Raw genomic sequence first — 27,419 nt, forward strand, 5'->3', positions numbered from 1 at the left:
TAATGCCAATCTTTAATTAAACTAAAATTTCCATTTTAGATTAGCCCATTTTTGACACTGATGCCAGGAAATGATCCAAACTAGATATAATAAGAGTATAATGCAAGGAAGTATTAGAAGACTAAGATGCAAAGAGGGTCAAAGGACTCAGATTGAGATGCTATCTAGCAGAGAGATACCAGAAAAGAGGAAATAGAATGGTGACCCAAAAGAGAAAAGGTAATCTTCCCCAATTCTATCAATGGGAGGGGGAGTGGATGCTTTGGCAAACAGAAATAACAATGTTGAACCAATGGAGGGGTAACCTGGAAGAAAATGAATGGTAAGATCAAATCTTCAGGACCAGAGAAGAAAAGCTAGAGTGGATGGAGCTGAACAGAAGTAGAAATAAAACAGAAATATGATTACTTTCAAGATTTAGCACATACAGCATGAGCTCCTAGAAATGCTATGGGTCTTCCAAAGCACAAAAGGGAAAAGAACAAAGATAGTGAATTCAATGGATTTACAGGCTGAGGTATATACAAAATTGTTCAATGTCTAGATACTTCTTCCTATTCTCTAACCTTTTAATGTTTGGTGTATGTTTCAGAGAATATTTTCTGTAGTTAAGCCAATTTATAACATGTTGTGGCATAAAACCAGTGAACTAGGCAACCTAGAAATAGTCTATAATACCATGTATAAATTAAATGTATCATCTAATTACATTAAAATGACACCTTAAATTAGGGCTGATGATTCTTTTTCTATAGAAATATTCTGAACTAGAGTCCAAAGGGAGTAAAATACAAACAAACAAGATACCTTTTACTCTCCTTTGAAACATGAAATTTAAAACTTTCAACACACATTATTTAAGGAAAATCTAGGAGTTACAAATCTTGATGACATACTATTGTTAATATTTTAAGCACTCAATTCAACATCGATGGTACATACAGATAAGAGTAAAGGGTATGCAAAATGTAGAGAAAAAGAAGAAAGAAGCTAACTCACAAAGGGGGAGAAAGAACTATAAAACCTAGAAAGATATAAAAGGTTAAGAAAACAGAGGATTCAGTAAAAGAAATAAAAGGAACTCGCAACATGGATTAAGAGTGAAACACAGAAAGATGGAGATCAGGGAAGAGAATTCTGATAAAGCGAGTGCAGGGGTGGGGCTGGACCTGTGTTACTGGGTTAGTCAATCTGTCATTCACTGGAGTGGGTGATTCACAGAAGCATCACCCATTGTCTCTATCTTTTTGAAATGCTAATTAACCAAACATTTAATATTAATAGCACAAAGTGATTTGAATGGAAAGCTTAAGACAAAATTACCTAAAAAAATATTACTTTCAGCCTCTTCTCCTGCTCCTCCCATATTTTTAGGTTTGGAGCTTTTGTTCTCATTTGGCACATCTACTTGCTCTCTGGCATCCTTCCTGAGTCAGTCTTGCTTTCAGCTGGCTGCTAACATATTCCAGCTAAGGTTCTAACTGAAAATCAAAGAATACTCTCAACTATACTGCTTCCTGGAGGTGTGTATATTTTGAAGAAGAGACCTCTTAATGCATTCAATAACTGAAGAACAGTATGCAGTAGACCTGGAAGTTAGTGATCAATAGGCACCAACCTCTTGGAGCTCCATGCAGCTCTCAAAGAAGCCAGTGGGCAGCATGGAAGGAGGAGAAAAAGAGAGCCTGGGCCAGGTACCAGGTGACAGAGACCATGAAAAATAAGATGGTTTGGTGGGTGCGGAGAGAGTGGGAGTAAAGTATTCACTGCTCCACTCTGTCCATATTGTCCTGTAGGATGCATTCTTCTAGAAAGTTCTCAATGATGTTTTTGCTGAAAAGTTTGTTGCACAGTGTTGAGCTTAAAGTGATCTCTTAGGCTCTGTTACCCATTTTATTTTTTCCTTAATAATTAAAACAGTGTTTGACACAGAGTAGAAGCAAGGGAAGAGGTAAAGAAAGGGAGAGAGGAAATACAGAAGCAAAATACATTATTTAATAAGGATTAAATAAATGATACCATGGCACCCAAACCTCTACTTTGGAGACAGTACCCTAAATGAAATAGAGAGCCTATTTGCACATGGAAATCTTGCCCTTGTGACATTATTTTAAATGTTTGTACTTACCATCAAAGAAAATAGACAGCATCCTAAGGATTTTTACCAGTTCAGCATCTTAAAGATACTTTGCAATTTATTAGTCAAAGTGGGTACACTTAATATATGTATTTACACAAATATTAGAGTTAAAAAATACAAAACTATAGTGTCTCAGGATTACAATTTGAAACATTCAAATCTCCCATAAAGAAGGCCATAATTACTGTGAAGTAGCATTATCTCTAACACTTCATTATACTGCCAACACTGTATCATTGTAAAGTATGTCTTAAAAGAGATTATTGAATATTGACATCAGTAATAATATGTTCCAAGCACTTTACATGAATTACTTTAATTCTCAGGATAATTTTATGAAGTGGACACCATTCTATCCCCCTTTTTCCTGCAGAGGAAACAACATTTAGAGAAATTGTACAACTTGCTCATGCTAACAAGGCTAGTTGGTGGTGAGGTCTTGAGCCAGAACTACATTCTATCAAACTGATCATTGTACCACCTACTCCAGTATATTTCAAATTCTGAACAATAGAAGCCCCAGGATTTTAAGTAGCCTACCCTGGGGCCACCACAGAGGGAGTAAAAGTTGGGGGGGGCATATGGAGTAATAGTCCTTCTCATGTGCAAACCAAGCAGTGCTGTTTAAATATATTTTAAAAGTTTGAGTCTTGATTACAATTTTATACTTTAACTTGAAGAAATATCTCTACTACTAATAGGAAAAAATTGAAAACTACTGATCTATATTTTTAAAACTTGACTTTTTTCCATGATAAACTTGAATTATTGATGAGCTATGAGAACCAGAACCATATGGGGTTCATCAAGAACTAAAGAGAAAAAAAAAACACACACACAATTCCAGCTCTGCATTAATGGAAAATGAACCTTACAGGCAGCTGATCAATAATTAAAAAAAAACAAGTGCTAATTTACTTGTGGGCTGCAGCCCAATTCTGGAATAATAGACACACACACACACACACACACACACACGTGTGTGTGTGTGTGTATATATATGGCTCACTGACATATATCGTTTTTCTTGTACATCATTGATTTCAAAGATTATTCAATTTAAAAATATGAATTTGTTTTTATATTTTGGGTGTACTGCACCAAAGTTGCACCAATGGGAAATTGCTTTCCTTCTGGCTACACCATGTTTACTGACTATCAGTTGATTTCCCTCCTGGACAATGCTTCCTTGCCCTCTTGCTCTATACACTGCCCTTCTCTGTAAAGGAATACCAGGTAAGAGGAAAGAAGAAGGGATATTAATCCCTACATCATTAATCCATGGAGAAAGAGTGTTATACCCCATCTACTATTACCTAATCAACTGTATTAGTCTATTTATTTTTAATACCTGTAAATGCAGAATTTGGCAATAGAATTCCAGATTTAAATACCAATTTTTGTCACTACACTTGAATATGTCATTTACTATCTCAGAGTCTTCTGGAATTAAGGTTAATAATTTCCAGTGAGCAACAAAATGAATGCAGGTTGCAAGTACTTTTGTATATCAAGTAAATATGATTTATCATTGTGATCACTGAAGGAGAAATTAGAAACTGGCCATTTTAAGGTTAAGATCATACAATCAAAATATCCTAAATTTAATAGTTAAAATATTTCATGCTTCTATGTGTATATGTGTTATGGTGACTGCAATTAAAAATATATTTTGTCTATAGTTCTGATTATTATAGTAACATATGAATTGGAATTAACATAGAAAGTAATAGTATCATTTATAAATGCTTATAAGAATCAATATTGGGGTTGTCTTACTTTAGGAAAGAGGAGTAAATAAACTCATCTCTTATCTTTTAATCTAGAACACTTGAACAATTAAAAATTGAAAAAATGTTTGCTCTAAAATATTTGTAATAGAAATCACATTTATTTTAACATTTCTACTCAAACTCTCTTATATTAAATTATATTCTACCAACTTAAAGTAATCTTCCTAGTTAATCATATATTTTCAAAGTTTATTGGGTTATCATACTAAAAAGAAAAGTACATAAAGGTAACGAGTAAAATAAAGGCCAAGAATTTGAATATGTGTTTTCACAGTAATACTGGGACACAAAGGAAGCCTTGGTTTGCAACTGAAAAAAAGGAAAAAGCAAGTTTATTCAGCCATGTATTCTATAATTACCCTTTATGGGCACATGCCATGACATTATAAAGCAAAGTGTGCACCCTTCTTCAGGAGGCAATCTGCCCAAGCAATTGTGCTGGTTTCTTTGTCAAAGTGAAGAACATACATCTGTCTTTAGAGGATATACTATCATTCATCTGTTTTTTGTTTGTTCATTTGTTTGGCCAAAGCCTGAAATACTGCTTACAGAAACTGGAATGGACTTTCTGACAACGAGAATAATAGTCAATACTTTCTTGAGTACTATATACCAGGCATTATCTGAATGCTTCTTGTGAGTATCAATAATAGCAAACAGATACTAGTTATTATATGCTAGTCAGGCACTAACTAGGCGCTAGTCCTAAGCACTTTTTATATATTAACTTGTAAACTTATCACAACTATCTTATAAGTTAAATGTTATTAATGCCATCACACAGATCAGGACACAGAGACATCAAGAAGTACCTTTTCCCTTGGTGTGATAACTAGCAGAACTATGAAACTGCCTGACTCCGAAACCTGAGAGCTTAGCCTCAAAGCTATGCTGTCATCCTATAGACCTCTCCTAATTAGGACCATATGGGGATAATAGAGGATATGAGATAATATCACTAGATCTAGAAAGGAACCATTGATATTATCAATTCCAAGCTCTCTTCTGAGTGAAACTGATAATTTACCCAAGGTCCAAAGCCAAACTGGGTCAAGGCAGAAATTATAGCCATGAGTTCTGATCACATTCACTGTCCCTTCTACTGTTTATGTTAAAGCATTGAAAAAGAAACATCATTGATACTTCAAGGGCATTTCCTAGACTTCTTAGGAAAAAACCCTAAACTTATATTTACACTTTTTCTATAAAGCAATATTGGCCAAATGCTACTGATATTTAAAATTCTTTTTCAGAGTTGTAAGCCTGACTAAGAAAGACAGTAAGGAGATAACATTTCATAGATCAGGAAAAAATGTGTATTATTAAATGTTTATATTCTGAAACATACATATTCTACAAGATTCTTGAAAATAAAAATAAAATTACTAAGATGCACTTACTATCCTAAGCTTGACACTTAATACTCTCAAATTTTCCAGAACTCACAATGAAACTAAATGAATATAACCTCTATAATTGGTAGAGGACCTAAGTGTTTACTGTACCTAAGTCAACAGGATAATTTTTGTGGTGGATACTACAAACAGATGATCAAGTGAATCTGGTGGCCAGTTAGTTGTGGAATGAGGTAGAGAGGTTCACGTTTAAAGTTTGCAGACTGGGAGACTTAGGGCATTAACATGTAATCAACACAATGAGAAAACTCATGGAAATGTCAGTCAGGGAAACATCAGTGTAGTTTCGAACCTGTCAGATTTATGGCAGATAATAAAGAAGAGTGGAAAGTTATTGTTTGTTTTCTTTAATTCTATTTCTTAAATTTTGTTCCTGTAGAATTGTATTCTTTGAAAACATCTACCTTTAACAAAATTCCTGATTTCTATTATATGTGGTATTCCAAATGGGTGATTAGGCCGCTAAAGAGATGAAAATTTTAGCTTATTTGTTATTGTTTCAAACATTTACTACTTTTTATGCTACAGTGGGATTTTTTATGGTTTTATATAATAGGTACACAGATTTCTTATAATTTATTTTTCAGACATTATTCCTAACATATCTTTCCTTAAGTTACCCTCTCTTAATATTCTCTCAAAGCCTATTTTTTAAACTTAATATGTTCTAACATGTTCTTGAGCCAAACCCTAAATGCTGTCATATTGCAATCACTTGATTCAAATAGAAAGAACAAGGAAACCAACTAAAATGCTGGTTTCCTAGAGAGGTTATATATTTAAACAGCTAAGAAAATCTCTAAGTCCTTGCCTTCTATCACATAGTCTTCAAAGTTGGTGTGGAAAGCACTTTATTGAGGGTAAACTATATATAGGCATATTTTTAAATATGCTCATTTATATGCATATGTAATATTTTGATTCAGCACTCATATTTATAATTTTCATATGTATTTAAAATAAATACATCTATATTTTTACACCTAAATTTTTACACTGATATGAAATGTGATAAAAAGTTTATCAGCACCACTAGAGGATATAATATTAATATGCTCCATCTCATATTCTCCTCTTATCAAGGAATATGTCAAATTTACTTACAGATCAAGAGTTTATTCATTATTTAATAGTGAAAAAGAGAAAACATTATAATTTATTCATCTGTCTATCCATCTTGTATCAGTAGATGGAATATGTCTATCTTCTTACTGAGGAAAAACATATCCTTATTAATAACTTTATCATTTGCAGGTCTGTAAAATTCTTTAGACATATTTTGTGGCCAACATATTTTTTGAATAAATATGTGAATTGGCCTAGTTAGTGTAGCTCCCTAGAAATAAATCAGAACAATAGACTTAACGTTATGGAAATAGATACTAGCTTAATGCAAAACTTTCCCAAATGTTAAAGTTAGTCAACAGTGAAATGGCTGCCTTGGAAAGGGAGATTCCTATCTTTAAAAATATTTACACAGAGTCTGGTGACCAGTCATCAGAGATGTGATACAGGTTTTGTGGCTACCTGATTAGTAGGTAAGGAGTAAATGAGACAACCTCTGAAATATTCCCAGATACTGGGAAGCTAGATTTATATTTTTAAAAACATTTAAAAAATGCCTTGGTGAAAGATATAATTGAATGTTATTGAAATAGTGTTTATATATTATTTGTACCCATAATTGATTGTATTTTTATCCTCTAGACTCTTTGCAAGTGCAAGCAACCCAACTTCACATTAATAAAGAACACTTGTGTGGAGAGCCTTTCAGAGTGGAGAACCCTAAAGAGGCAGGAAGAAGCATGAACAGTAGTTGGTAGGCAGCACAAGAGCTAAAAAAATAACCCCCAGAAGTGATTATCAAAATATGTATCACTCAGATCTTCCTGTATACAAGTTTTTTCCTTTATTTTATAAGTATGCCTTCCTGAGGCCAATCCTTCAGTTAACGCATACAACATATACTTACAAAGTACTTATATACAATAAGAAACAGAAAATAGTGATATAGATGAGGAGAAAAATCTCTACAATACTACCCTAATCAGATCTATCCAACACTGATTCTTTCTTCATAAGACTTTATCCTAAAACATTATTAATGTAATTCTTTTACTACATGACTGGTGATTATTTAATGCTGGTCCATGCATGCATGTTTGTTTTCTCCCTCAGGTGGATTATAGGCTAGGTGAAGGGATTAAGCAAGATGTATATATATTTACATATATTATTATACAAACTATATATTTATATATTACAGCAATACATAACTAGATATGAATATTATATACATATATGTATCATATATAATGTATAACATGTAATATTAATATTTGTAGATATATTATATATGTTTTATATATTACACAAAGACACAGGCAACAGAGTGGTGACAGCTAGAGGGGAAAGACAGTGGATATTTGTGGGGGTGAGCAAAAGGGAGGAAATGGGGACAGAAAGAGACTTTGCTTGGGGTGATGGACACATTTTACAGTGTGCAGATGATGTTTTATTGAATTGTGTACCTGTATGGTTTTGTGAACTGATGTGACACCAATAAATTCAATAAAATATACACATAAATGCTTATTACACAAAAATAAAACATAAAGAAGTTGTCTTGTAATTCTCTTACCCAGACAATGAAATGTTGATGTTAATAATTTTCCACACTTGGAATTCTTTCTCTCTTATCCCAGATTGTCTGAACTGTTCATACTGCATGGCCAGCTATTGTGTGGAGTCTTTTATAGGTTCCATAGCCCTTAGTAACAACTTTCTTCTCTGAACCCTTACAATGTACCACTAATTAGAACTGAGCATATGCTACCATGTCCTTGGCAACATTTCTCCTATCTGAGCCAAAAACATGATTCTTTCCTGGAGGGAAAGTGTGCCAACTTTGTGAACCCCTGATAAGTTTACTTGTCTTTCTTACATAGCAGCCTTAGAGTAACCCAAAAATATTGTCCAGGATCTAGTGTGAGGGCCAAAAGATTTTAATAGGATGAAGTTGATATCCTAGCACCATATAGTCTACTCACAACAAATTGGAGTACAGCTGCTTTCACTATCTTTAGTTCTACAATAATGCTACAACTAATTCAAGTATGCTTAAGGCTATGAGGACAAAAAGCCTCTGTAGAATCTTACACAAAATCTGATGTTATTGAGAGCTCTCCAAGGTACCAAAGGAATATAGCTACTTAGTCTACTCACCCAATGATAAGGGTCCTATTTCTTGGGACTCATTTGTAAATGACACCATTTATTTATGTATTTATGTGACTTCCACTATTATGATGCCAGACATTTTCCTTAATTTGAATCCTACTGAACCTAGCAAAATGCTATAGCACATCTATTATTTTGAGCTAACTATGACATGTCCTGGCAACTGGCCTAGCTAGCTGCACTGCTGACCAGCAAGAAAATTTCCTGGCCAAACTTTATTTTTCAAATATACATGTCTAGTCTCCCCAGTATTGATGAAAACTCTTGACAGGGAAATTGTACTCCTGTGTATCAATAAATGCTTGATAATAATGGCAAATATATTTTTCTTTGACTTCTATATACACACTTTAGTACAGGTCTCAGTCACAAGGGACCACTCCGTGAATCTTATTGGCTAGTTGATTTAAACTGAAGAATTCAAACCTGAAGCTTGAATGGTACCTACAAATGAACCAGAGAAGTATTATTAGCTCCTATATCTCTCTGAGTGTTTTATCTATTTAACTAGTCCTCCAAACCATATCTGGACAGACTTTCAGCTTAGATTTAGGTTAGTGCTATAAAGTAGAAAAAAAATAAAAAAGTGTATGGTTATATATATAATATCTAATGGCATGTTTCTAGATACAAAGGAACTCCTATAAAATACTGGTTTACAAAGGATGTGATATAGTAAAAATAATTTTCAAAAATATATTTACTACTCAGCCATAAAAAGAACAAAATCTTACCTTTTGCAACAGCATGGATGGAACTGGAGAGTGTTATGCTAAGTGAAATAAGCCAGTCAGAGAAAGAAAAACACCAGGTGATCTCACTGATATGTGGAATCTAATCAACAAAATAATTTAACAAGCAAAATAGAAACAGAAGAATAGATACATAGAACAGACTGATATCTGTCAAAAAGAAGGGGATTGCGCTGGGTGAAAAAAGGTAAAGGGATCAAGGATGGGAGGTGAGGATGGCTGGGGTGGGAGAAAAATGGAGACAACTGTACTTGAACAACAAAACAAACATACAGACAGACAAACAAAACAGGTGCTGGGAAAACTGGATATCCACATGCAAAAGAATGAAACTCGACCCTTATCTTACACCATATGTTAAAATTAACACCAAATGGATTGAAGTCTTAAGCATAAAGCCTGAACATATAACTCCTAGAAGAAACATGGTTAGGGGTCTTCATGACATTAGTTTTGGCAATAATTTCATGTTATGAAATGAAATGTGCAGGCAATAAGAGCAACAAAAGACAATACAAAAGATTATATATATATATATATATATATATATATATATATATATGAGATACATAGACACAACAATAATATGGTGATAGCCAGAGGGAAAGGGGGGGGGGGTGGGAGAGGTGGAAGTGAGAAAAGGGAGGTTAAATGACGACAGAAGGAGACTTGATTTGGAGGGGTAAGTACACACAGTATGCAGATAATGCCTTATTAAGTCATGCACAAAAAGTCACCCCAGTAAATTCAATAAAAGATAAAATAAATAAATGGAAAAAATTTACTAGAGCATCATATAAATTTGCACATGTTCTGTGCAAATAAATTAGGCTTCAGTTTCTTATTGATTTCTAGGCTAGGAAAAGCACTCATATACTTAGTTGTTATTGCAATATCAAGATAAAAATATGCAGCAGACAACTAGCCCCAGACAATGACACTGAAGGTATTAACCAGGTCATCTAAACTGTTAATTAGTTCATCATAACTATATATCATCATATTATGATGCATTTAAATGTGGAAATAGTAAGACCTACTACCATTAATTTAAGAGCATAATTACTCTCAAAAGTAGCAAGAAAATAAGAAATGCTGTTTTCAATTTTATAGGTAGTTTCATCCCTATCAATTATGAAATTATGTATTTATTACATCTTACACCATTTTATTCTTAGGTCACAGTCTACATAAAAAAATTACAATTATTTAATATACATTTATATTTTGCCTTAGAATACAGTGAGCACTCAATTAATATTATTTGGATAAATGTATAACATAAGCATATTACACTAATTTAAGATTATGTTCCATAGATTTTTATAAAACAGAATCATTTCAAGTCTGAAAATGCTACTTATTTCCAAATCCTAATCTTAAATTGAATTATTTAGAAGACCAACTAAGATGCTGTTCCTATCAAATAGTTTCTAAGTTTGATAAGGGATTTAAGAATATTATTCTCATATTGGAATTTTTTTGAGATCTCCATTAGTGTCTACACAAGCAACATAAGGCAAAATTGAAATTATCGATCACTTCGTAAGGTATATAAATGTCTAATCAATATGTTGTACACCTGAGGCTAATATAATATATGAATTATAACTCCAAAATAAACTTTAAAAAATACTGAATCTTAAAGCCTATTCATTCTATCTACTGAATTTTAAAAGTCATAATGACATACTATTTAGATAGAAGTTTTGTCTTACTTTGTGCTAAAACAACTAGCTACAATAAATACCTTATTTTATAGATGAAGATACTGAGACACAGAGAAGTTAAATAATCTACCTCATGTAGCATAGTCAATAATTGGAAGAATTATATCAAACTGCCTACCCACAAACATACAATGGTAAAAGAAGAAATTGCCATCTTACATATTCTATTATCTATGCAGAGCTACTCAGGTGCCAATTATTAATGGTTTGAAAATACAGCTGGAATGAATGGTGCCACTTGACTCCAATTTCCACATGCAACTATACATGATTGGTGAAATGTCAATTGTTCATAGAAAGCACTCTTAATAGAAATTTTCTTAACTATCACTAACAGTGGGTTATCACCATTAAGTATTTCTGTACTTCACAGGTAGTTATAATCAGGGGATAAATAGTAGTTGCCCTCACCTGAGCTCTTGAACCCAAGAAATAGATAATATAGAGATTTTTACCAGAAAGGAATGACTTAGTTCATTTTGTTTTTATAATTTACTAAAGAGTGTTCTGGTCATCAAAGGCACAAATGATGTTTTAAAAGCAAGAATATCTATAAAAATATGGAAATGTTTTGCTATTTCCACAATACTGACTATGCTTAAACAGAGTAAGCCAAATTTGCAAAGCAATATGATTCCATATGCATTTTTGACCACAGAAAATCAGTTGTCTACCACCACTACTGAATATATTTAAAATAAATTAAAAGACTATTAGTTTATAGACATGATAAATTATTATCCTGATTATCTATGGTAACTTCATACTATATGTAGACTTTTTTAAGGTAGCTTTTATTTCTAAACACATCAAGTTGTAGGCTAAGTCTAGTGTATATGAGCATCTTCTTCCAGACTTATTTTAATACTTCATTAATTGATACTTAAATTGATACGTTGGATCCAAGATGGCAAAGGAATAAGTGGAAGCTATACTAACCTCCTCCCAGTACCAATCTGGAATTACAACTAAATTCTAGAAAAATCATCCTGAATAATCTACTGAACACCAGCTGGACAGAAGCTTATAAGCAAGAACAGACAGAAAAAGCCCTTTCCCATGGTAAGACTGGTAGGGAGTGTAGAGGAAGGGCAGGAGAGTTGGCTGGGCCACCATAAGTGTGCAACTAAAGTTCCAGTGGGTTATTTCAGTGGCCAGGGAGTTCCTCCTGAGAAGTGCGGGGTCTAAATCCCAAGCTGGGTTCCCCAACCTACAGCACCAGAGCTGGAAAGTAACCCATATAACATCCAGCTTTGAAAAGTAGTAGAGTTTCTCCCTGCCAAGAAGACATGGCTGGAGAAACAGAGAAAATCCTAAAAGGCCAGCACACAAAATTTCATTTGCAGCCACTTACCCTGGGCTCTAGCAGAGGGAGGGCAGAGTGGACCAGAGACACTTGAGAAGAGTCTTGGGTTGGTGGCTCTGGAGATAGAATGGAAGGTACAGAGGCCAGGGTCCCTGTGCTGAGTCATTCTCCATATTGCAGGAGCCATTTTTCTCAGGCAGACCATGCCCCTCCAAGTGACATCAGCCTGAAGGAAAGCAATAGCCCCACCCACAGGAATTACTCTGCCCTGGCTTGTGGTGCTTAATCAAGGTTGCTGATTGCAGCTTGAGGATTTATCACTGATTAGTTTAACAATGAAGGTGGAAAATACAAAGCAACAACCATAATGGGAAGATGAAGAAACAGATCCCAAATGAAATAACAAGAGAATTCTCCAGAAGAAGAACTAGATGAAATGGAGGCAAGCAATTTATCAGATAAAGAGTTTAGAGTAATGATTATAAGGATATTCAATGGCATGAAAAAAGATATAGAAGCCATAAAAAAGGACCAGTCACAAATAAAGAATGTAATATCTGAAATAAGTAATACACTGGAAGGAATAAAGAGTAGGTTAGGTGAAATAGTGGATCAGATCAGTGTTTGGAAGATAAGGTAGAAGAAAACACCCAGGCAGAGCAGCAAAAAGAAAAAATGTTTTAAAAAATTAGAAGAGCTTAAGAAACATTTTGGACCACATGAAGCAAAACAACATCCACATCATTGAAATACCAGATGGAGAAGAGAGCAAGCAAGGGATCAAGAAACTATTTGAAGAAATAATGAGCAAAAACTTCTCTAATCTGGTGAAGGAAAAAGACATACAAGTCCAGGAAGCTCAGAGGATCCCAAATAAATTGGACCTAGAGAGGCCCACACTGAGACACATCATAATTAAAATGACAAGGCTTAAAGACAAGGAGAGAATCCTAAAAGCCACACGAGAAAAGAAGGTAGTTACATACCAGGGAGCATCAGTTTCTCTGAGAAAGACAAATGCCATATGATTTCACTCATATGGAATCTATGGAATCTAATGAACAAACTGAACTAACAAGGGAAATGGGGACAGACTCATAGATGGAGAGCAAGATGACAGCTAGTAGGGGGTTGGGGGAGATTAAGAGGTGGAGAGATTGAGGAAAAAGGACTTATGGACATGGACAACAGTGTGGTGATTGCTGGGGAGGTGGAGGTTATAAGGGGATTAAGTGGTAATGGAAAAAATACAATGAAGATTAACTAAAAAATAAATATGTTAAAATAAATTTAAAAAAACTAAAAAAATAAATTGATATGTCAATTCAGTATGTATTTGCTAAAAGCCTTTTACATGTCAGGCACAATGAGAAATGCTGGTTATTCAAAGACAATAAATTTACCACTCCCAAATCTTAGCTCTTGTATTCAACAGTCTACTAGAAGATGTCAAGCATGTAAGCCCAGAGATGGCAGAGAAGCTCTATGAGCACATTCCAAATTGCAGAGAATCACCTTTCCAGCCTTCTGGCTTAAAGCCAAGGCTCCCAACTCTAACCAATTCTGTTCCCCATCCCACTCCACCCCATTTGTCTTTTTTCTCTGCAAGATTTGTCTCTTTTTGTCCTTCAATAGCTCTCCTATATATTCTGTCCCTGGGTATATTCTGCCATCTTCTTCCACTCAAGTACAACTTGGGTTTGAAAGCAAGCCACATTGTTTTGCTCCTTATTCATGTGTTAATGACCCAAAAGCAATGAATGTGGCTCTCTTGGTAGTAAGTATTTTATCACTAGAATATTAGAAGAAGATAAAAATATGAAAGGAATAAGAAGAGCTTAAGGAATTTACAAAATTATTGGCGATTCCACTTTTTAAATGATATTCTGTATTTCTTATTGCATATTGCATCTCTTAGCTAAGACATTTCATCATCTTTCTTCCCCCTCTTTTTTGATGTTCTTTGCATTTTCCTCTCACTGACTGTATTACCCTTGATATCACAAGAGAAAAATGCCCAAAGGGCAATAAAACAGGCAATAATTTATTTTATAATAACATGGACTTGCATCTGAAATTCTAAAGGTTGGCTCTCTGCTGAACTGAGCTGGGCCAAAATAGTCTGTAGACCTTCCTGTAATCCTTGGCCGTTATACAGCCTAATAGTACCACAGATTCCATGACCAGCTTTACACTTATTCACTGGCTGCCTGATGGAAAATATATGAATGAACAAAGTCATGGTGAGAGAAAGTAACAAAGAACAATCTTGAAAGGAAAAATAAAATGCAAAATAGCATTCCACTGTTAAAATCTAACTGAATATATCTGAAATTAAGTCTCTTTAACAACCATCTAAAAATATAACTGGGCCCTGAGGCAGTCACCTGTACAATCACCATTGCCAAGCTCTCAAATGCATAAAAGAAGGATACATGGTTTTATCCTTTTCCTAAGGTATGCTCTGTATTCTACACTCTAGGCCAGAGTTTCTCAACCTCAGAACTGGTGACATTTGAGGCCCAATAATTCTTTATTGTTGGGGCCTGCTGCATGTATTTTAAGGTATTTAGCAGAATCTTGACTACTCTCTCCTAGATACAAATAGCAATCACCCTCACTTCTACACCATGATGTGATGACCAAAAAATCTCCAGAAATTATCAAATGTCCTTATGGGGACAGAATTACCCTCAGTTGATAACTCTAGAAATAATTTCTGCTAAATCCATTGTGGTTTGGGCCAAAGCATGAGAAAAACTACAGGTTCATAACTATATGGTTTGAGTTTAACTTAAATCTGTATTCATCTTTTCAACAAACAATCCTGGGAAAATTTGAATTCCACTTGTAAAAGAATGAAGTTGGACCTTTCTTTACACCATATTGAAAAATCACCTTCAAATGAATCAAAGACATAAACATAAAGCTTAGACTATAAAACTCCTAAAAGGACACATAAGGAGAAAGCTTCATGACATTAAATTTGGCAATAATTTCTTAGATATGTTAGCAAAAACACAGGCAACAAAAGTAAAAGCACACAGATGAGACTACATCAAAACTTAAAATTTTTGTATATCAAAGGATACAATCAACAGGGTAAAAAGAAAACCCATGGGACAGGTAAAAAAATTGCAAATTCTCTATAAGAAACATATTTAATATCCAGAATATACAGCTCAATGACAAAAAAACAATTTGATTTAAAAATGAATAAAGGACTTGAATAGACATTTCTCAAAAGAATATATACAAATGGCAAAAGAATACATGAAAAGATGCTCACCACCACTATTAATTAGGTCAATGCAAATCAAAACCACAATAAGATTGACTTTATACCCAGTAAAATGACTACTGTAAAAAAAAAGAAGAAAATAAAAAGTGCTGGTAAGGATGTGGAGAAACTGGAACTCTTGTGCATTGTTAGTGAGAATCTAGAATGGTGTAGCCATTAGAAAAACCAGCATGACGATTCCTCAAACAATTAAAAATTAAATTATCATGTGATCCAGCAGTTCCATTTCTGGGTATATACCCCAAAGAACTGAAATCAAAGTCTCAGAGAGATATGTATATACCCATGTTTATGGCAGCACTATTACAATAGCCAAAAGGTGAAAGCATGAGACCAAAAGGTCCACAGGTACATGAATGGATAAAAAATAGGGTGGTTTCCAGGGGCTAGAAGGAAGAATTGGGAATTGTTTAATGGGTAGAAAGTTTCAGTTCTGCAAGACAAAAAAGGTCTGGAAATTGGTTGTACAACAATGTATTTAACACCACTGAACTATATATTTAGGCACACTTAAGACAGTAAATTTTATGTTATGTGTATTCTGTCACAATTAAAATTTGAAAAACTATCAGGAAATACCAATAAGAGAAGTGAAGACAATTCTCTCAGATTTGGAAATTCAATATCCAAAGCATTATCTTAAGACTATCAGGACCTTGCCTATGGTTTACCCTTAGATACTAGGATCTGCTGGCATTTCTGAATGAAGAGCAGCCTCTCATTAGTTACCACTGTCTTTGGTTCTGCCTCTTTCAAGGCATGGCAAACTCAGTCATCATTCTCTCATTCTTTATTGAACACTTAAGGGAACAAGCATGGTACTGGGGGTATTACACAGAGTGTACAATTCAATTCTGGGAAAACAATAATAGATTTTTACAAATTTGTACACAATCAATCATAGCAAGTGTTTTTGAGAACGTAGACTCAGCCTGACCATCTACATTTGAATTCCGGCTGGGCCACTTGATAGCTGTGGTCTTTTGGCCTCTTGGCCTCTATTTCCTCATCCCTAAAGTGGAGGTATGAGTGGTACCTTTCTCATAACGTTTCTATGTAGATGAAATTATTTGACATTTATGAAGCTGGCATATAAAAAGGACTATATAAGTATTCATTAAAGAAATTCACAAACATGTACTGAGCACCTACCTATACAGAAAACACCCTACTACTAATAGCTGTGAACATTTGCCCTAGAACCTAGTATTTAACACAGTGAAAGGGGATTCCTAGTTGTTTGGCTATTTCAAGAAAATGTGCAAGTCCTTGAAAATATCTTTTCCATCTGTGATGACTGAGAACTGATCATTTAATGGAGAGGAAATATGACAACTGCTAAGTTGTCTTGTACCAGACCCACAATGTGAATACCTCTGCTGCTCTAATAGCTTCAAAATGTACAGAAGGAAGTAGAGAGTGAGCCTGCTGTCCTGGAGTGCACACTACCATTGTTTTCAGAGAGAAATGCACCATTAAAATCACGTGTTATTCCTGGGTTACAAACAGAAAAAAAAAAAAAACCAGCAAAGGCAAAAACAAATCTAAAGTTAACAAAGTATTTGCTTTATCAAACTAGAGTCATGGATGGAATTATAATGAAACTCTCTGAGCAGAAGCCTGAGCTGCATTAAAAATGTGAAATCTTTTATGAGGACTGGATAGAAACATGAAGTGCCTAGAGATTTGAGAACACGCTAAAAATGAGAATCCAAATACAAAAGGTATGTCTGATGTTTGCTATTACAAAACAAGAAAATATTTAGGATATAAACTTCTTAAGAGATTGTCTTTCACTGAAAACTAAACAACCCTTAAGAATTCTCAACTGGTGAACATTTACATAAAAATATTTCATGGTAGCTCAAAAACCAGCATTTGCACCTGGACAGAAAAGTGACAAGATATAACTCTTGATATTTGTCAAAATCACAGTACAAAAAAAAAACAATTATGAAACATAGGACTCCATTAACAAAAAAGTTCTTTACTGAGTATTTAGAAGAAAGAGGCTTTAAATATGATAACCTAGAAAACCACATATATATTCTGTGTTTATATTAAAAAATTGGGGTGTCTTTCACGTTGCTAATTTCTATTGTATTCTGTTCACATTTTAAAAATAATCCTTATTGTTTGACAAATAGTATGTGTGTGGGTTTTCTCAGACCCTATAATGTCAGATGTTACATTATTATATCACCTTCTGCCTTGCCAATATCCCAGTGACAAAATAGGCACTAAAATAAGTCTTTCTCATGGGCAAGAAAAATACAGACATATTAGAGAAAAAATAAATTGAGTTTAACATTTACTTGCCTATTACCATACAATGTGATAAAACTAAACCTATGGTAGTAATCATTTCACAGTATATATGTATATCAAATCATTAAGTTATACACCTTAAACTTACACAATGTTTTATATCAATTATATGTCAATAAAACTGGAAATAAAATGCAATGTAATTCTTTGCCAATTAAAAAAAAGAAACACCTGGACTCTAAAGGATTGGTCTAATACAGTAACTCCTGATATTTTTTCTTCCACATAATACCCTAAAAATATCATTTACAATTGTAATACTCTGTCCTGAAAGTACTCATTTTGCTGCTGTTGATTGAATAGCTCGGCCATAGTATAGGGAAAAACAGTCATGGTTTAGACTTATGTGCAATTCTTAGGGTACTCTATGAATACCCTTTCAATTGCACTGATTCATAACACATTAGTGACATGATAAGAACTATGGTTCAAGTATGAGTCAAAAAAACATACTACAATTAAAGAATAAATATTCACATATTACCAACCAATAATGCTGAAGATTGATCCAGCCCTCCACCCTTAGAGACAGAGCCAAAGGACTCATTAGTGGTGCATTTATATAGTTGAAACAAGAAGAGAAGGTCTATTAATCTTTGACAGGGTGGTGAGGCTGGTTATAACATTGCATGATGCCAAAAGGCCTTGTAGGAAGAAAATGAAAAAAAGCTAATGATAGAGGAGTAAGACACATTACAGAGGGTTAATCTGTAAACTGAAGTATTCAATAAGGAAAGAAAGAAAAATAATGTCACTGTTATGTAACATATTAGCTGACTTTACCTGCACAAAAAATAAGTAAATTTGATGGAATAGTGGGTGTAATGAGAAGAATCAACTGGATTAAGTTACCTGCCTAAGATTACACAAGGAGTGAGCAATGTAATCAGAATAAGAATTAAAGTTTTCCCATTACAATTTCAGTACACTTTGCACACTGTGCAACTTTTTCCTTCTCTATTGTTAAATTTGAACAATATTTTCCTTAATTTTTAAAATTTATATTTGCAGATAAAATTGATTCTTTGGGGGGTTATTTTTACTGTTTTATCTATCACATTATATTTTAAATTACCTGTTCATATTTCTCCCATTTAACTCAGAGGCTCGGCGTTTAAAATTCAAATGTATCCAAATAGTCTGCTCAACTCACTCGTTTGTTCATTCATTCATTCACAAAAGGGGATAAAGCCTCCCTTCTCAGGGTTTCCAGGAAGAACATGGACTAAGGAAATAAGCCATGGACTATGGTTAGAGGTTTGTTTCTCCTTTTTTTTTTTTTATTGAAAAGGATAGTTGGTGGGGAGGGAGAAAGAGAGGGAGAGAAACACTGATTAGTCCCCTCTTGTACACACTCTGCCCAGGGTTTGAATCTGCAACCCAGTGCCCAGGCTGGGAATTGAACTGTCAACCTTTCACTTTGTGGGACCACACCCAACCAACTGAGCTACACCGTTCAGGGCTGTTTCTCACCCTTAACAGTAATGATAGAGAGATTACCTACCAAAAACTCATTTTTCCTTCTTCTTCAGTATTAATATGCCTTTGCATCATTTGCTAATAAAACTGGCAAACAAGAAGTCAGTGAAAGCACATAGGTGGAGCTTCCAGGAAAGCTCCTTAAAATAGGGATAATTAGGTAGGTGCCATTCTGCCTTTCCCAATGTTTATAATAGGGATGTGTCAGCTGGAGCTCCAGTAGCCACCTTGTGACATTGAGGATGAAAACCATGTGCTAAGTATGATGGAGTTACTATACTAGCTCTGAACAGCCTACCTCTAGATCTTTTCCACATGATTAAAAAATAAATGTCTGCCTTATTTTTTAAAAAGAAGGCTGCTGAATAAATAATAGGTCTGGAGTTCAGAGAAGACTGGCTAAATATATGATTTGGGAATCATCAGTGTAGAGATATTATTTAATGTCATGGGTCTGAGATCATTGGCCTAGGTATCCCAATGATTAGTTTGGGCACATGAAAATTACCAGCTGAGGAGACTGAGGAAGAGCAGCCTGTGAAGAAAAAGAGAGACTGAAGTGTCCAGAAAGCCAAATGAAGGCACTGTTTCAAGAAAGAGAGTAATCGATGGTATGAAATGCTGCTGGTGGTGGGCTGAGGAAGACAAGGATTGAGAATCTATCAAATTTGGCTCATGGATGTTTTAGTGGAGTTTTGAGGGGGAAACTTGATTAGTTTTCAAAAGAGAACTGAAGGGGAGAAAATGTGAAGAGAAGTATAATCAATTATTTGGGGGAGTTTTGCCATAAGGGGGAACAGAAATATGGTAATATATAGATGGGTACATGGGGTCAAAGAGGGCCTTCGAAAGAATAGAGCTATAGCACATTTGTAGACTGACAGAAAGAATCTGATATGATACAAAACTGATGATGCAGAGAAGAGCAGGGATAAGTATAAGAGCAAAGCTCTGGAGGGTGAGAGGGGATAAAATGCACTGTACAGTAGAGGGGTTGGCCTAACCAGGTACAAAGTTAATCCATAGAGACAGGAAGAGAGGCAAGACACATGAGTACACAGCACAGGTAGGGGGTACACGTGGTGAGTACAAGGTTTGCAACTAGAACCACATGCCTGGGACATTCTGTCTATCATCTGCATCCCATGCTGTATGGGGGTTGGAAAATACTAGTCCATCCTCTGAAATACTTCTCTTTACCTCTGCTCTCTACTGTGTCAAATTCTACAAGTAGAGATTAATCCTTCTAATAGAATGTTTATTACCCTACAATGAAATAACACAATAATCCCCATGAGTCAATTATGCCTAAGAGAGAATTAATTTGTCAGGTCCTCACTGTGAGAAGGCTTTTTAAAAAGTCATGAGAGTATGATAACCCTGAATGTTTTCCCTTTGGGGCTGGGAGTTGCAGGCTGAGAAGGGTGGAGAGGACTGTGTGAGGAAGTACCACTGAATCTATGAAACTTACCAATATATACAATGTGTAACTCTAAGAACACATGGGCTAATTTTTGGTTTGCCATTTTGTAGCTTGGTTATCTAGCATCAGTCAGTTGACCTCTCTGAGTCTCAGTTTCCTCATCTGTAAATGGAGGAAAGAGTTAAATAAAATAAAACGTGTGTAGTATAATTTTTCTATTATTGTCCTAGTATAAAAAATTTAAAATACTGCTGTATTTTTGTTTTTTGGAACACATTTCCTTCTTACTCACACAACAGACTATTTATACCTGGCTTCTTGCTCTATATCAGATTCCCAAGCATAGCTCCCTAGTGATTAATTGCTGAAGAGAATAAGTCACATAACAGGGGCAAATTCAATGCTCACAGACATCTGGAAAGGGGACCTTGAGTTTAATAATCAGATTGGCACCACTTGGTAGTAGTGTGAGAGCCATTATGTTTTATTCTTGTATACTTGTAACATTTGTATCTATCAAGTAAAATCATTTTACATGCCAAAAGATATCTTCTCCTTGGCAAGAACAAAGCTCCTTGATGGCAAGGTTCTTCATGTTTGCACCATTTAACAATTAATATTTGTTGATTGGAATCAGTACAAAATGAAAATGCAAGCCACATATCAGAATTAATTCTCAAGCAATGTCTTAATTCATAATTAATAATCAATACCTATCAGGTTCATATCTACTGAAAAAATAGCAATGCTTTAAGAAACTCCAAACACACATTTCTCAACTTTCAGAGTACTAAGTACTTGGCAAAGCCTTGTTAGGGTTCACATAAAATATAAAATTCATTAATGCATTTTAAAGCTGAGTCACATTTCTGAAAATCTCATATGCTTAAAACTTCCTAGAAGACTTTTTTCCCTTCTGAATGTCTCTACCAAGTTACTTTGCAGAAAACCAAAGCACTTTATAACCACTGGTATTCAATATTCATACCATAATGTATAAGATAAGGAGGGTAGAACAGTTAATTATTCATCCATTTGACAAAAAAAGCTACCAGCACCAAATGTGCTCACTGGGCATTTGGGATTCAGCTGGGATTAAAACTGAAATCCCTTGAATCCCAAGCAAGCACTGTGTTTATAGAGACAGTTCTATCAGAATATTAGACTCTGCAAATCTTTTTTCGGAGGAGGCAGTTGCTTAATTTGATCTATCATTGGCAGGTAGTTTCCTAAAAATTCTTATTTTTATTAATTTAGACAGAACCATTAAGTTGGCATTATTTTTATGAAATCCAAGGTGTTTTACCCCTTTTTGCACTGTTGCTCTGAGTGTATGTGAATAGCCATTTTCAATGAAGTGTTGTACCAATTCATTTGAATAGAAACCCTTGTCTTAAAGACATAACCTTTTACTGCCTTTCTATTGCTGGGAGACAGATCCAACCTGATCAAAGATAACTTGAGAAGAAAGTCTGTCAAAAGACAAGCAATAACTCTTACTTCTGTTTTCAACCTAAACATTCTGGGAAACAACTAAGAAATAAAAAGCATTTTGGTTTAGATGCTATAAAGTTATCTGAATAAAGGTTAAATACAACTTTCACTGCACTGAGTAATGGTTATGCGAGTTTTCCATCATCCTTCTGCAGGAAGCACAAAAGTGATGTAAAGACCCAAGAGGGTAGATAAGATCCAAAGGTACCATTTTGTCTGGCCCCTGTCTCTATACAGTTCCTCACTTATGTGGTCCTATACAGCAGAAACTCCTTCCCCACCTTTTTTTTTTAAACAAAATAAAGTGTTTGTGGTATTTAATGTTTATTAACAGGATGTTCTGTATCATAAAAAACAAATAAACCTGCACAATTTAAGTCAATCACTTTGCTTTACATTCATTGGTATTAGTTTATCATTACTTTTTGTCCTGTAAATTACTCTTTCTTTAAATAATTTTAATTAATTTTAAATAATTTAAATAATTTTAAATAGTTTTTAATAATTTTAATAGTTTAATAGTTAAATAATTTTAATAGTTTTTAAATAATTTTAATTAATTTTATAAGTATTAGAGATGAATAGAGAAATAATTATTTTATCTCTACTTTACTGATGAGGATGTTGCGGTTCCCAAAAGGTTAAAAGACTACCCTGCCCTCCCTGCTCCACTAAGAAAAAAAAAAAGAAAAGAAAAAAGCAGTTTGTAAGTGGTGACACCAGGGTGCATGTCTAGACTCTCTGACTCCAGATCCAGAGCTGCTTTCCCATTGCCTCTCATGAATAAACTTTATTATATAAACACATCACTAGGAGGTTAGATTCTAATGACTAGGGAAAACAACTTCAGTGACTTTCTGGTACTTTGAAAAGAACATCATTTTTAAAAATTTATTAGAAATTTATTTAAATTAAGGCAGTAGTGTTTCATTGGCATCTAGTTTCGCTAACAGAGACAAGTATGAAAATCAAGAAAGCAACTGGAATTTTAAAGAATATAGATCATTTTATGGCCAAAGCAATTTGTAGTTTTCTCTGTGAAGAATGAAAGTGATTCAGTCCCACAACAAGTAGTGATTTCCTTTTCTTTTTAAATTTTTGTTTACTGTGGTAAAAACACTTAATATGGTTTTAAGATAAAAGTACTCTCCTATGACACTAAGTAATATGCAAGTGGTTTGAAAGAATAAATTTAACAGTTTATTAATAGAAACTTATTTAAAGAAACCATATCATGTAAAACATTTAAGTAATCTGTTATGATATGCATTACAAATTTTTGTGTGAAAGCATAACCTCTGGATATATTAGTGAACTGATGTCTGCTGCTTACGTGCCATCGTCCAGGGGTTGAGCTAAGCATTGTACACACATTACTCTGTTTAATCTTCATAATAGCTTAATAAGATATAAGTAGTATTTTACTAATTTTGCAGATATAGAAAAAGAAACTAAGATAGTTAAATGGTTTTCCCATAACCTAGAATACGGTAAAGATGGAGTTGAAATTCAAATGCTGGGCCTTTGCACCAGACCACCCAACCTCCAAAAATCCCTGTGTAGTGGGCAGTCAGACAGGCATGAGCAGAGGAGGAATGACAGGCCAGGTAAGGACTGCCACCAGGGCACAAAGCCCCAGGTACCTAGCACTGGGTAAAACTAGGAAAACAAGAACCTCACTTTCAGGCTGACCTCTCCACCCTTGCCATGTTGCTAGGCTGGAGAATAGCCTCATTGCACTCCCATACAAGCCCTTGCAGGATCACTACTTTAAGCATTAAGCCCTCAGAACTATAAGGTTCTGACCTGCATCCAATGATCTTAGAAGCAGAGACTCAGATCTGCTGACAACAGAGACAGTGTTTTGGTCAAACTACAGGTAATATTGGGCTTCAGTTGTGTTTCAGCTCCAGGCCCAGAAAAGCAGGAAGGGCAGGCAGGCTGACACCATGGCTGACATCGGGACCAGCCATGATGACTAATAACCCCTTGCTCTGGCACCGACCAATTGGTGAAAGCTATGACCCTGAAAGGACACATCTGGAAAGCTCATGAATATTCTGTTGAGATCCTTCCCTGGAATCTTCTCAAACATTCCCCACCCTTACAAAGGGGATAAAAACCCTCAGTATGGAAGATCCAGACCTCTCTCTCTCTTCCCCCGACCCTGCACCCCTTTATCCTTTAGGTGTGTCTTTGCTTTCTTTCTCCTAAACTCCAATGGCCCTTCTTTTGCCTCTGTAACTTGTTTTCTGAGCCCACGAAACCCAGCTGGCTCATGTACTCCATGGCTCACTTCTAGCTCTGTGGCTTTCTAAATAAATTTTGCTAGTATATGAGTCTTGGCTCTGAATTCTTTCTTTCTTCTTTTTTTTTATGTGAGAACAAAAATTATATTTGACATTTTTATTTTAGGTTGAAAAAATAAAAACAAGCAAGTAACAAACAACAACAACAAAACTTGAAATGAACTTGTCAAATGATGAAAATTCATCCTTTCCAGGAAAGCAGAAGGTAGACCAGTGCAGGTTATCCTCAAGGCCACATACATCTGCTTCACTGGTTTTTGCACTCTACTGGGTTTTGCTCCTTCTTTGAATCATAGTCTGGATCATTTTCCTCATCTTCTTCCCCTTCCTCATCCTCTTCTTCGCCTTCCTAATCTTAATCACCACCATCTTCTTCAATAGCTTCTCCAGTAAAGTACAACACTGATCTTGGTATTATATTGTCACATAAAAAGTGACCAATGTCAAAGTCTGCAGCAAGGATAGCTTCAGCAGCATCATCCAGATTGCAACTCTCAGGAACTTCAGGAGGGCAAAAAAAATTAAAGAATCATTGGAAATTGTTTTTGTGACAGTACGAACTGTCCCGCATCCCTTGTGTTTCTGCTTCTTTTTAATGGTTTTCAGAGTGACATCCTTCCCTTTTTGACAATCTATCTGGCACCCAGTACCACCCATAATTTCTGGTCCATCAAAAGAAAAGGGATCATATCTGGTTCTGACCTCATCCTATATGTCTTTGTCAACACTTCATTTGTGAAATATTCATTGGGTTCAAAGTGAAATTCTAAAACAAAGCTCATAGGCCAACCAGCATCTGAGAACTTCACTTTAATATTTTTCAAGTGCTTCAGAATAGGCTCATCATGTTCCTCAACTATATCACTGAGCAAGTGAACATTCTCAAAATAGTCAACCAAAACTGAGGGATTCCCTTGGGCTCTTATTTTCCTTCACCCTTTTTCTCATCTTCAATCTTGGCCTTTTCTTTCAGCTCCTCCAAAATTTCATCTTCCTCATCTGGTTTCCATTCACATTCTTCTTCCATAGGTTCATAAATTGCATTAATGATCTCGAATCACTTTTTAAATAAAGGCTGATACAGAACAGCATACTTTCTTTCAAGACCATGAATTTCCTCATAGAACTTGGCTTCTATCTGTGCACATTTAACTTGAAGGTTTTTGAGAGCGTTCACTCATCTTTAAAAACACTTTAGGCAAGCTTTCAACATATACTATTGGTGTTTCTACTAAACCATCAAGCCTTGCTTGGAGGGCAGCAAGAATCTGAGGGTTTTGCATCATCTGAACAGTCAGCTAATGAACTTTGGTTTTTGTTTCTTCACCATTTTCTTCTTCTTCTGCTTCCTCAACATCATCCAAATCTTGATCAAGTTCAGACTGTTCTTTGTTGTCAATGTCTGCCATGTTGTAAGAACTCCAAATATTGATGGCTAGCACTGGGAGCCAGGTGCCGGGCCTAGCAGTCAGTGACTCAAGGTGGCAGCGGGAAGAGTAGGGGATGACACCACAAACAGATGGCATTAAAAAAGGTGTGAATTCTTTCTTAGCCAGAACCAAAGTACTGACGTTGTTGAACCAAGGTCCAATCGCTGGGAACATTCTGTTGCCATTTTGCCACTAACACCTGTGTTGTTTTGGTAAATGTAAGCATGTTGGAGACACAACTCTGTTTTCTGGATAAGCTCACATCTGGCTGAGTAGTTTGGTAGGTGAGGACTGAAGCCATAGTTATCCCCAGAAAGATAAAATTTGCATACGGATTTTAATGGTAAAATCTCAAGAGGAAGTCTTGGGCAGTTTAGGCACCAGCAAGAGAGACTTGGATCCCTTGGTTTCTTTGTCCTGTCTTCCTCAACCTCCCTTCAGGAGGCCTAAATAGTTCTAATGGTGGGAGAGATTTCCTGAATAAACTGCTGAGGTAACTGTGGACCGACAGATTAAGCCACAGAAGCAGTCTCAGAAACTCTATGCTGTAACAAATCATCTAAGCTTATTAATTTCTGGAGGAACTGAAAGGGTAGCAAGGAGATATTTTGAGATAAATGAGTTTTTGATGACACGGGAATTTTTCCAAGGCATTTGTTCACTGAATCTTATATTGGGTTTTTATATGTTGGCTCCTAAAATAGACAAGGCAATTTCTTATGTTTTGTTTTCCTTTTACTTTCAAGCTTATTGGTGCAAGTGGATAGAATTACTTCAAAGTGGTTGTCTTCTTATCTCTTTCACACAGTAGATGGTAACACATGGCTTTTTAAAGTATTTTGGTGATGGCAGCCCAACAAGGCTCTAAAGTTTCTTATTAGGGGATGTGATCTATTCACCCTGGATCTTCTGATATGTGTTTCAATATAAATTAGCTTGGTTCATTAAAATGTGATTATCTCATGATAATAAGTGAATGATATTTTGTTTCTTTGGCATACCAAATGATCACACAGTGGATATTATAAAACATTTCTTTACAAACTTGTGTACTTTGATTCTTTCAAATTGGCACATTCCATACCCAGTGATGCTTTTCAAATAATAAAACATAATTTCTGCTTTGCCATCCAAGACCGACAATGATGTGAATGTTTGTATATGTTTAGAGACTCAGTAATATAATTAAATAGTGGTATCTATTATGTTACCTACAATGCATGGAATATTATGCTAAATACTCTAATACATTATCTTAGGAGATAGTAGATTAGATAGA

The 27,419-nt window shown here is 35.0% G+C and overlaps 1 protein-coding gene and 1 pseudogene across 2 annotated transcripts in view; both read right to left on the bottom strand.

Moving 5' to 3' along the window:
* The window catches only part of PDE4B (phosphodiesterase 4B), a 422,721-nt gene that overhangs the window by 317,149 nt on the left and 78,153 nt on the right, over positions 1-27,419 (bottom strand). The gene's annotated exons all lie outside the window — the stretch shown is intronic.
* On the bottom strand, positions 24,958-26,137 carry LOC123816452 (annotated as a pseudogene).

The sequence above is a fragment of the Phyllostomus hastatus genome, unplaced genomic scaffold (genome assembly GCF_019186645.2).
Source record: "Phyllostomus hastatus isolate PE091 unplaced genomic scaffold, TTU_PhHast_1.1 phas_contig_209, whole genome shotgun sequence".
Taxonomy (NCBI): Eukaryota; Metazoa; Chordata; class Mammalia; order Chiroptera; family Phyllostomidae; genus Phyllostomus; species Phyllostomus hastatus.